This window comes from Ananas comosus, linkage group 6 (assembly GCF_001540865.1).
Source record: "Ananas comosus cultivar F153 linkage group 6, ASM154086v1, whole genome shotgun sequence".
NCBI classification, from domain to species: Eukaryota; Viridiplantae; Streptophyta; class Magnoliopsida; order Poales; family Bromeliaceae; genus Ananas; species Ananas comosus.
In genome coordinates this window covers 7885973-7895516 of record NC_033626.1, presented here as the reverse complement: position 1 = coordinate 7895516, position 9544 = coordinate 7885973, and positions in this window count along the sequence as shown.

The following is a 9544-nucleotide window of genomic DNA, read 5'->3' as shown; positions in this document are numbered from 1 at the left end:
TTCTTTAAAAAGTTGGCAAAAGCGAAGATGAGTTGAAGCCTGCCGACACAATCATGACCGACTTTACTGGTAGCGGTCAACAAGCCAAAAGAGTGCTTACAACCGAAATCACGGTAGGATCTAAAACTTTACGAATAACATTTTTTGTAGTGGATTCAGACAACCACTACAATTTATTACTCGGGTATGACTGAATTCATGCAAACTAGTGTGTACCTTCGACGCTCCATGAAAAGTTATTCCAATGGATAGGAGATAAGGTGGAGGAAGTCCGGGCCGAGGGACGGCCCCAAATGGTGAATGTTAATTTAGAAGGAATCGGCCGCATCAATTGGGTCGATACTGACCCTGATCAAATCTCCTTTGTGCGGGTGACCGAAGAGGGAGTGCAATTAATTCTCATGAAAGATGAGAAAGCAATGGTGGTAGCCGAAGAGCCACCAAGCTGGTTAAAATGCAACACCAAAAATCACGAACCGAAGCTTAAAAGAGCTTCGGCAGAATGAGCCGACCGATGAGGTCGGCTATGGGAGTAAATCGGCTGATCTGGCCGATGAGGTAGCACACATCAAAATGGCCAAGTATGCCGAAAATGACTTGTCCACAGAATCGGCCATGAGGGCCGATAAGAAAATATCTAATAAACCGATGAAGGTGACAGCCGAACAAAGTAAAAACAATATGACTCAAAGAGCAATTGAGTCTAATGATGAGAACGGCTCAGAAACTTATGAGATTATGAAAGGACCTATTGATAAATCACCTATTAAGGACGATGATAAGAAACTGGGGGCCCAAGATCCATTGGTAGAAGTAAACTTGGGGTTCGACGAAGATAAGCGGCCGACTTACATTAGTGCTAAATTTTCGGCTCAACAACATGAGGAGCTAAAAGACTTGTTGACAGAATATAAGGACTGCTTCGCCTGAAATTATGAAAAAATGCCGGGTTTGAGTCGAGAAATCGTAGAGCATAGGCTTCCTATTAAAAAAGGATATAAGTCTTACAAACAACCGGCCCGTAGGTTTGAGCCGAGTATTGTACTTCAAATTAAAAATAAAATTGAAAACTTGTTAAAAGCTGGCTTTATTAGAGTGGCTCGTTATGTTGATTGAGTATCTAATATAGTCCCAGTTCGGAAAAAGAATGGTAAACTTAGGGTTTGCATTGATTTTAGGAACTTGAATTTGGCTACGCCTAAAGACGAGTATCCAATGCCAATAGCTGATATGTTAATAGATTCGGCAGCCGGGTATGAAACCCTGTCTTTTATGGATGGACATGTAGCTTATAATTAAATATATATTGCCGAAGAAGATGTAGCTAAAACGGCTTTTAAATGCCCCGGGGCTATCGAAACTTTGAATGGGTAGTTATGCCGCTCGGCTTAAAGAATGCCGGAGCTACTTATCAAAGTGCGATGAATTTTATTTTTCACGATTTGATCGGCAGGATGTTAGAAGTTTACATCAATGATATCGTTGTAAAATCAAAATCACAAGCTAATCATTGGGTGGATTTAAAACTCGTTTTTGAAAGAATGAGAAGATATAATTTGAAAATAAATCCTTTAAAGTGTGCTTTTGGAGTTTCGGCGGAAAAGTTCCTTGGATTCTTAGTATATAAAAAAGGGATTGAAATTGATAAAAATAAAGCTAAAGCTATATTAGAATTGCCGCCACCAAAAAATAAAAAGGAGTTACAAAGCCTATTAGGAAAAATTAATTATTTGCGGCGCTTTATACAAACTTGGCCGGTAGAATAGGAGTTTTCACTTCATTACTTTGGCTTAAAAATCAGAAAGAATTCAGGTGGACAGAGAAACAGTAAGGAGCATTTGAAAATATAAAAAGGTATTTAACAAATCCTCTAGTCCTGATGCCTCCTAGACAAGGACAGCCGATGAAGTTGTACATATAGGCTGCAGATGAAAATTTAGATTGTTTGTTGGCATAGGAAAATCAAGAAAAAGAGGAACAAGCCATTTACTACCTTAGCAGACGTCTGTTTAATGCCGAAAAACGTTATTCGACAATTGAAAAATTATGTCTGGCATTATATTATGCCTGTACGAAATTAAGATATTATATTTTATCGACAGAAGTTTCAGTGATTTGCAAAACTGACCTGGTGAAATATATGCCGTATAAGCCTGTATTAAGAGGCCGAATTGGACGATGGATGTTGGCTTTGTCTGAATTCTCTCTTAATTGTGTCTCAGCAAAAGCTGTCGAGGGGCAAATAATAGTTGATTTTTTGGCCAATCATCTATGTGTTGAGGTCGAAGAGCCGAGACAGAATTTAGTCGGCTGTCACCCTTGGATACTTTATTTTGATGGGTCGAAAACAACCGAATCTGCAGGAGCTGGGGTGGTTATACAGCCTCCTGAAGGGTATATTCATCGTTTCACCTTCGAGTTGGACTTCAGTTGCTCTAACAACCAAGCCGAGTATGAGGCCTTAATAATTGGCCTTGAAATTTTACAATAATTAGAATTACACTCACTTAAAGTCATCGGTGACTCACAATTAGTGATCAAGCAAGTAAACGGAGAATACCGATGTGAAAATCGAAATTTGCAGAATCATTCGAGAAAAATAATAGAATTACCTTGCAGTTTCGGGGAAGTTGAGTTTGTACACTTGACAAGAGAAGGGAATGAACAGGCTAATGAGTTAGCCCAATCGGCTTCAGGGTATAAAGAGCCGAGACAAGATCAAGTGAAAATAGAACAAAGGCTACTACCATCGGTTCATATACGAGAGTCGATATTGATTACTTCTGTAGAAGTTCAGGAAGACTGGAGAAAGCCTTTAATCGAATATTTAGAGGACCCTAGTAAGCGGGTCGAATATCATTTTCGAAAAAGGACATTGAGCTATTGTCTATTGAATAGACAACTCTATAAGAGAACAGTCGAAGAAATATTGTTAAAATGTTTAGGGTCTGAAGAAGCCTTGTTGGTTATGGAAGAAACCCATGAAGGCTTGTGCGGAGCCCATTTCGCAGGAAAAAGATTGAGATGGACAATTTGACATTTGGGATATTACTGGCCGACTATGCATTAAGATTGCATAAAATATGCCAAAAGATTTCAAGATTGTCAATTCCATGGCTCTATGCAAAGAGTCCTTGCTTCTGAGATGTATACAATAATTAAATCACGGCCCTTCCGAGGTTGGGCTATGGATTTAATTGGAGAAATTCAGTCAAAATCTTCGGTTGGTCATAAATTCTTAATAGTTGCTGTTGATTACTTCACTAAATGGATAAAAGCAAAACCTACTCGGTTGGTCACTCAGAAAGAGATTATAGATTTCGTGGAAGATTCTATAATCCATCGTTTTGGAATTCCTGAGACAATTACAACCGATCAAGGAACGATGTTTACCGGGGAACAGTTTACTCGGTTCATCGAATCAAGGAAAATCAAGTTGCTCCACTTGTTACCTTATTATGCTCAAGCCAATGGACAAACCGAAGCGGTAAACAAGATGATCATTAATCTTATGAAGCGACATGTCGAAAGGCATCCGAGAAAATGGAACGAAAACCTTTCCGAGATATTATGGGCATGTCAAACTACAGTAAAAGCGGCGACAGGAGTGACACTGTAATTAGTGTACGGCCATGAGGCCGTAGTTCCTGCTAAGATAACAATTCCTTCTTTACGAGTGGAAAGACAAAAGGAATTGACGACAGATGAATATAATACTGTGATGACTGAACGACTGGAAGAGATAAATGAGACTCGATTGATAGCACTTGATTATTTACAAGCTCATCAGAGTTGATTCCATTCGGCTTCTAAATGAGCTTGTGCGGCTTCGGCTGCTCGCTTCCGACGCTTCATCAACAGATGAAGTTTGTAAAGCTGGGAAAGTTGATCGTGAAGTTTCATTTCCTCATCTTTTCTAGTTTTTAGTTGAGCTTGTACAAAAGAGCGCCGTTCAGATGCTTGAGAGAGAGCCGATTCAGCTGCGGCAAGTTTTTCTTTAAGGCTAGAGACACGCTGCCGAAGAGCGGATTCCTGGTCTGCTAGAGAACGGTCTTCTTGCTAGGTCAGAAATTAGGGTCGCCACCCCGGGAATAGTCGTCTTAAAATGATTGACCCGGTTGAAGTGATGATCCAGAGATAAAAATTCGGCAGAAATGCTCTGTTGCCGAGATAGAAAAGATAGGAGTTGGGATGATAGAGTTTCCGCAAAGCATTTACCCCCGGAAGGAAGATCTGGCTGATCAGCTAAGTCAAGCAGGAGTGCTCCGAGCCGATCGAATTGCTCCAGATTTCGAGCCAAAGAAGGGAGACCATAGCTGTACAACCTTAAACATTCATCTAGTTTTTGTTGAGTATCTGCCGATATGACGGCGGATAGGTCTTCCCCTTCATTAGAATTAGGACTCAAAACCAGTAGGTTGTGGAGAAAGATAGACAATGGGTCCTCTATTTCAGGCATCGATAGAGGAACCGATGTTGAGGCCTCGGTTGGAGGGTCTAGAGGAGGAATTGTACTTCTGCCCACCTCTTTATCATTTTTCTTTGGTTGATCTCCTTTTTTTTTTTTTCTTTTTCTTTTTCTTCTTTTTCTGTTTGTTTTAGGGTCTCTGTTTTTTCACTCATTTCTCTATCTCCTTTTACATCCTCTGTCTCCCCTGAGGCAGATGCTTTCGTCATTTTTTTTTCCTTTCCTACTCGCCCGTCGAAGCTTCTGCTCACTTTCGTTCTGCTTCCTTCTTCTTATCCAGACGAGCTTTTCGACGGGCCTGTCGTCCAATATCAGACATCTATCACCTCAGGGATGAAATAAAACAAGCATGAGAAGTTTTCTGTGACGAAATATGTTTGGCGGAAGATGGTGAAGGTGATCCAGCAGAAGAGTGAGAAGAAGAAGAATCAATGCGAATGAGCTGAGGAGTTACCTCAGGAGAAATTGGATCAACGGGAATGGGGGGGGGTTGATTTTTCCCTTTCAGTTGAGACATCAGCATGCTTTTCTCTTGTCAGAGGTTCTTCGGCAGGTGCTGGTGGTTTAGATGGAGAGGAACGAATTTTAATAGTAACTGTTTTATGCCGTTTTGCGGCGGTGGCTGAGTCGACTATTCAGAGTCCATCAGCCGTTTATCAAATGGTGGGGCCGATGAAGTTGTTGTAGGAATCGGCTGAAACGATACATATATGTCAAACAATCTAGACAAAAAAAGAGAAAGTACAGTAAAAGTCAAACTTACTAAAGATGGACTAGGCGAACTTGTAGGGTCTTCGTCCGATACATCTGCTGGAGGAATGAGTAAAGGCTCAGTGCCTGCAACGCCAGGAGCAAATGTAAAGAGTTAATAAAAGGAATGAAGGAAAAAATGAAAAAGACATAGATTGATTAAAAGATAGAGATACCTTCTATATGGAAAATTTTGGCGAAAATAGGGAACATGATAGTGTAAAAATGTTGCCGGCAAAAGGCACTCCAGCTCCGAGTGAAACGGAAGTCTAGCACTCCTGCATGATTGGGCCGAAAGCTTACCAACCTAAAAAATCATTGAAGACGATTTTCTAGTGCTGAAATGTGATCGGCTTCAGCATTACTTTTCGTAGGAGGGCGGCCGCAAGCAGTATTGGCCGTGAAGAATTTGGATGGAGCCAGAAGTCCTTGAACTAAACCAATTTGACGTACAACATAATTAGGGGAGTACACTTCTGTGCTTGGCTTCAATTTAGATCGATTCTTTAAGCCGACATGTAGATCTCTGGTGGCTAGAATAGAAAACCTCACGTCGGCACTCACTAGCTCGAGAAGAGGCTAACTGATCTTGAATGGCTTCATATCGAGTCAAGAGCCAAGAAGGACCTGTAGTCCGCTCCCCAAACGGAGATCGGAGGACATGAAAGTGGAAATCTTTCTCATAAAATACTTTGAAATAAACAAAAAAATCACTCGATTGACCAGGAGTTAAGGGCTCAGGACAACCAAGAGTCAAACCGAAAGTATCAAACTGGGGAGCCGAATCAAAATCTAGTGGAGTACGGCACAAGTAAGAAAAATAAATTTGCAGACACATCTGCAGAAACCACAAGACACCACACTCTGAACTAATAACTACGCCACCTGATGGCAATGGTTTGATGGATTTAAAAATCTCTCTATAGACAAAAGCAAGGAAATATGTCCCTAAATCTAGTCTTTCACCGTTAGCTAGACCTACGGTGATCGGGACAAAATCTCGATTAATCTTCTGTGAATGAGTACAGAAGAGGTTGTGGCACAACCAGTATAGAAGGAACGCTGTGTGTTCCTTCTTAGTAACGGCGGCAGGAGATTGGCCAGCAAACCCGCGAATGAACTTATTGTAAGCCAGGTCGGCCAAGCCAAGATAGGCTTCAAAATCGGCTACCGCATCAGGATTATAGGCCATCGAAAGGGTAATACCGTGGGGGCGTAAGTCAACAATCGCAGCCACATCAAGAAGAGTAGGGGTAAAAAGGCCAACCCTGAAAAGGAAGACATTAGAAACAGTGGACCAGAAACAGAGGGTTGAGGCCAAAAGAAGGTTGTCGGCTATAGGAGGTTTTCTGGAAAGTTGAATGGCTTCGTAAATCCCAACCTCACGCTAGAGGTCGGCATACGTTGCCTCAACACGACCTAGCCAGGCTAAGTAAACTTCGAAAACGCTTGGCCAGGTTCGAAGACTTTTTTCAGATAACTTAAAAGTTGTTGAAGGATACCAAGATGAAAGATGAATGGCATTAGCCATTAAAGGAAGACCTTCAATTGAGAAGGGTGAATCTTCAGGAACAGGGTCATCTGTAAAGGAAGGCCCTAGAAGAAATCGAGAAGGGTCCGATTGAACAAATTGCCGAAGCAAAGTATAATCTAATAACGGAAAGAAAGGAAGAGGCGGAAGTGGCGCCATTGCTAAGACAAAAGGAAAAGAAATGGCGAAGAAAAGCCCTAAAAATTGAGTATGAGAAGGTTGAAGACGGGGGCGAAGAAGACGAAGGTTCAGGCCAAAGAAGAAGAAAAGCAAAGAAGAAGAAACTTGGCGAAGAAGGAAGAAAAAAGTCATCGCGTCGAATCGATTTCCGAGGCTGGCTATAATGATGAAGAGACTGCAGCAATTAATGTAACCTAATCAATGCCGTAGATAAGACAAAAAGAATGTTGAGATTGTGGCCGTAGAAAGAAAAGGGACGATGAGAAAGAAATCGTACAAGGGAATTCGAATTGACTGTATCGAAAAAAGTGCTTCTGATTACGCCAGCTACTGAATCATCCGTATCACCCATTCGGAAGCTGCCGAGGGGCAATTGTTAGGGCCAATAATAGCCCTCCACATGGCATATTGGTGCACCGTTCAACGCGAACCTTTAGGAGTCGAGATTAGAGGAGATTTTGATGTGCACCGGGAGTACTCGCAAAATAATTAACCGCAAGGCATGATTGTAAGTGGTTATGTGCTGTTTCGATCGGCTTGAAGTGGCCCGTAAAAGTAGGAAGTGGCCCGTAAAAGTAGGGAAGTGGCCAATCATGGATGGAGCAATAGCTGATCTAAAAAGGCGGACTATAAATAAGCAAATAACGTCCAGAAAAAGGGGTCTTTTCTCCAAGAATAGAAGACTACCTTTATTTTCTCTACATTTTCTTCGCACTTTCTAGGAATAGTCTACTTGTAATCTTTTCCTTTCCCGCATTTACTGTTTGTCTAGGAGTAGTTCTAGATTAGATTTTCCGAGTCTGTATGCCCTCAGGAACACTCGTCCTTTGTACCCGTTTCTAAATATTAACTCTACTATATAAAAGGCACTCGGCTCTTCAGCCGACCCAAAACACTGTACTTTTCGGACATTCGGCTCTTTCAGCCGAACCGAGTCTACAGTAAAGGTCTTCGAACTCGGCCGATCCGATCCCTCATCAGCCGAATCATTTGATCCAGTCGAAGGGCGCAAACTTCGAGGGTCACTATTCATAACCGTTCCACATCCCTACACTCATCCTATGGGGGATCTTTGACCAGGTCAAGGATAAGGGAATTTGGGTCCTAGTATCTGTATTCAAGCTTTTTTATAAACAGATATCTAAAATTTTGTTTGGTATTATTTTTTGTACTTTCTAAACACAATTTGTACATGCTTTGAAATACTAACAGAAGGACTTTTGTCTTATTGTGATTAGTTTGAAATACATTTCAATCAAGTGATAAATAATAAATGGAAAAACTTCAAATACCACCCTTATGATTTCACACTTTTTTTTTTTTTTTTGAGAGATAGGTAGCACACTACCCGCTTTGTTTATTTCATTTAGAAATAAACTTAGCTAAAAATGTGAATCAACTAGGATTCAAATTTGAGACCTCGGGTACCAATCATCAAGCCCTTTGCTACTTGCTCTAGGAACGGTTGGTGATTTCACACTTTCTTATTTTAGTACATTGTGCTTTAAAGTATATCAATTTAGTGTCCTGTGGTTTTATTTTTATCTTTTTATTATCGATTCCACTAATTTTTTTTGTTAAATCAGTGACAAAGTTAAAACTAAAGGATACTAAAATGAATATTCTATAAACTTAGATGGATAACTGAAGTTTTTTTTGTATATAATTTAACGAAATATTAACGGAGAAGCTGACGAAAAGATAAAATGAAACCACAAGACACTAACTTGATACACTTTAAACCACATGGTATTAAAGTGAGAAAGTGCGAAACCACACTGGTGGTATTTGAAGTTTACCCATAATAATTTGTAAAAAAAAATAAATAAAATTTTTAAAAGTATTGCTCTTATTTATTCTTGGTTGTCCCATATATATCATGGATTCATTGATTGCAAATGCAAGGATCGCAAGTAATCCATTTTCTATTTGTGTACTATTTCATATAGAAATTTTATTTAAAAAAAGGTAAAAGGCAGCTATGAGGCCTAAAGTTTTCCCTTTTGTAAATACACATCCTAAGCTTTATCAAATCTATCTTCTATCTATTTTTTTTATTTTTTTACATTAAAGGAGGGTTGGGGGAAACTTAGGTTGACACCTGTCCCCCAACCCTCCACTTCATTCTCTCCCTCCACACACACACACATGTACACACACACACACACACACACATATATATATATATATATATATATATATAGAATTGAGCTAGAATACTTTTAGAATTATCACCCCTTTGGTGCTATTAGGTTTTTAGCTCTTAGAAATACTTCTTAATTACTAATAGCCTTTACATCAAATACTATTTTACCTACCACCACCTATCAACAATCATCTCAACCTTACATCCATCCACCAATGGCTAAAAACTCAAAAGCACTATCTTCATGTGCTTTTGAGAGTATCCTAGCTCACTCATACTATATATAAATATACTATATATATATATATATAATTAATTAATTAATAATTGTATAAATTGTATAATAGTTATTATTAATTAAATTTGATATAAAATTTAAAGTTTTGATACTTTCAATTTTAAATTTAAAATTTTAAATTTTAAATTCTAAATTTTAATTTTAACTTATAATATTCATAATTTTAATTTT